General features: G+C 33.7%; 1 long non-coding RNA gene across 1 annotated transcript; it reads right to left on the reverse strand.

Moving 5' to 3' along the window:
* Window positions 1-292: 292 nt before the first annotated feature.
* LOC108996242 lies at window positions 293-3,122 on the reverse strand. Its single transcript, XR_004798367.1, has 3 exons — window positions 3,018-3,122; window positions 2,824-2,924; window positions 293-506 (listed from the first exon to the last, which is right to left on the reverse strand). It is a non-coding gene; the product is annotated as an uncharacterized LOC108996242 (long non-coding RNA).
* Window positions 3,123-3,334: the final 212 nt, after the last annotated feature.

Raw genomic sequence — 3,334 nt, forward strand, 5'->3', positions numbered from 1 at the left:
TGATTTTAAATTGAAATAAATCTCTAATGGAGATCTTTAAATTCCAAAAGGAGTATGTGATACCCCCAACCTCCACTTGGGATGGAATGAAGACTTAGAGCGTTGAACATGCAACATAAGGTTATATACTCCTGTTCATGATGGTTAATATACAATGCATCATATAGATGCATCTAGCAATATGTGTCACAATCCTGTCCTAGGAAGGTCGGGATCGCGACGTACATACCTGCCCTTTACTTCCTTTTCTTCCCTTTTTTTTTCTTCTAATAACATGCAATCGGCATGGACATGACACACATGTACTCTAAATTTCTAATTTAATAAAGGGAATACCTGATGGACATTCTATTCGAACATTCATCCATAAAAGACTTTCAGAGTCCATACGTTCATAAAAACATAATCCGTCATCCATAAACATAACTATTCTAGTTATGGAAGATCCTAAGCTTTTGCCTCTCCCTCAGAAGTAATGCATTGCTCCGTAGCCTTTTCATCATTACCTGGACGTTTAAAACATTTAAAATAAAGTGAGTCGAATACTCAGTAAGTAGTACACTATGCAGTGAACATACTAGGCATCTGTTCTTTTCTTTTGAAAACATGCATACATAAACATGTTTGCTAATTCTTGACAATACTTTCATGCATAACAGTTTAAGAAATAAGCCATACTTTCATGCATAAACATTCTAAGAAATAACTATGCTTTCATTCATAAATATTTTAACAAATAACTATACTTTCATATTTCACTTTATTTAGCCGGTACACACTATTACGCCCCGTGTGTTGGGGCTAGCGGTATTCCTTTGGACCCGGATTCTGCCCGTAGCCACAAGTTGGGAATCCCTTTCAGTCAGGGGGCAGCACTGGGTGCACTACTAATACTACTTACCCAGCAATACATTCTGCCCATTCCTTTGGTACCCTTTTCATTCATATGGCCGTTACGTATTTTCATACATTAAAGCATTCAATCATTCAGTCCTTTCTTTCATTCATTTCAGTCATTTCAGTCATTTTCATCATTTAACAGTTCATTCATGGAAAACGTAATTTAAAAGCATGAATTTAAGCATTATCTTTTCATTTAATTGTGCGTTCATGAAAAAACATCATTTTAAAAGCATGTGATTAAACATCATTTTTTTTTCATGGTATCCATAAAGCGTCAGTTCATAGGGACAATTTAACATCAGTTCATAGGGACATCTTAAGATGTTCATTCGCATCATTTAAAACATCAGTGCATTTTAAAACACTTTCTTCGCGTCATTTAAAGCATCAGTTCATAGGAACATTTTAAAACCCATTTAAAGCATCACTTGAAGCATAAGGCATGAGAGATTCATTTTCTTTCATCTGCAATCAAAACATTTTCATCATCTTTCTTTCTTTGATGCACATGCATTTCTATAGAAAAGATATATTTTCATGTTATACTACATATAGGAATAATCAATAAGTTTATTGAGTGAGCATATATGGAAACCTCACGACTTAGAACCTACGTGCATGCATTACCTTATACACTTACATACAATTATAATCGATAGGGTGCTTAACAAGGGCTATCAAAAAAGGGCTTGTATATACTATATTCATTTACTCTTTTCTTTAAAAGAACATTTGCAATAAGGGAGAGAGATATTTTTTCATAAAGAGAACTTGGTGTAAGAGGCATGGTCATAGCTACTTACCTCTATGCTCCTCGATACTTCCATCATCAATATTTCTATTCCAATAAATAACATAATAGTGTTAATACTCATACAATATTCTTTAGTCCTCCATTTAAAAGAGAAAGCCACGATATTACAATCTAACGTCTCTTCTATGCTTAACATTAACCCAATGACTACCCCTCACCTCGACTTACAAAAGAAATAACTTAAATATTAAGACATGCTAGTTGTCCATGTAAAAGCTATTTTAAAAGCTTACATGAAAAGTAGTTAAGAATTCATAGGGTTCAAGCAAGGTTTCTTTGGTTCAAGCTCACTTTGGGTTATGGACCTTAGGAGATAAATTATGGAATTCTCGACAATGGGACTTAAAATAGATTTAGGTATCTCAAGTAGGCTAAACAAGCTTAGGAAACATGCCCTTTAAATCAACTTGTGGTCCCTCATTATAAAAAGGTTAGCTTATCAATATTTTGGACTCTTGGGTTAGGTAGAATTTAACCAAACGAGAGACAACATAAATGGGCTACTTTTATGGCATGACATGGAGTTAGGAATACTTGGACAGCTTTGCATATCATAATACCTCATGTACAATTAATCCCTTATATCTAAACTAACTAAGCTATAACCTATTCACATAAGCAATATATTAAATAGTTTAGATAAAACCTCTATTAAAATTAAAGTAGCATAACGTATAGCAAAGTCACTCATTAAGAAACTTTTAAAACCTTTAAACACTTAAGCTTATGATTTACTCACTTAATACCTTTAAAAGCAAGATATAAAATTATAGAACCAAGCAAAACCTTTAAATTAAGCCTCTAGCATCCTAAAAATAGATTACCAACCAAATCTCCACACAAGGCACATGATACCAACATATATAATTTAAAATCACTATAATCATCTCTTGTGGTTAAACCAAGTTTAATAACAACATAGTGTTTTCGAAATATAGGAAAATAAATAGCAAAACAACTATAATACTATTCGGTTTGGGCCAAAAACAGGGTATACATATTTATTTGTAATATAGGAAATTAACTACATCAAAACACAAGCTAAAACAACTTAGTGAGCTTCCGAAATCACATTAAAAATAACTAAGTCAAATTAGGATTTTTACCTTAAGCTCTTAGCTCCTTTCAAAACACAAGTGGAAGACCAAATAGTGGTATAGCCGTGTAGATGAAGAGCAACACGATATCACTGTTTTAAACCCCAAAACTGAAATATCAAAAATCATCAAAAGAAAACTCACTTGATCAACCATGGCTAAATTCAAAATACACAAGGGAGAAGGATTAAGGGTACTCTTACCTTGCTATTTTCCTCTTGAGAAGAAGGAAAAGTGGTGGATGCTTGGCTTGAGATTGGAAGAAGAATGGAGGGGGAGGGAATGAGACGCAGACACACGGGTGAGGGCTTGAGAAATCTTCTATGTGTTTGCCTTACGTAGAACCGACGGATGCAACAAGGAAAAATAAATTTATTAGCTTACTTAAGAAGTTTACGAGACCAAGGAAAACAAAAAAAATAATTAGTGGCTTGTCTTAGAAGCCTAATACGGGGGAAAAGGGGAAGAAAAGTCAAAAGGATTTAGTTGCTTTTCTTAGAAAGGAAGATGAGATTTTATT

This window comes from Juglans regia, chromosome 2 (assembly GCF_001411555.2).
Source record: "Juglans regia cultivar Chandler chromosome 2, Walnut 2.0, whole genome shotgun sequence".
Taxonomy (NCBI): Eukaryota; Viridiplantae; Streptophyta; class Magnoliopsida; order Fagales; family Juglandaceae; genus Juglans; species Juglans regia.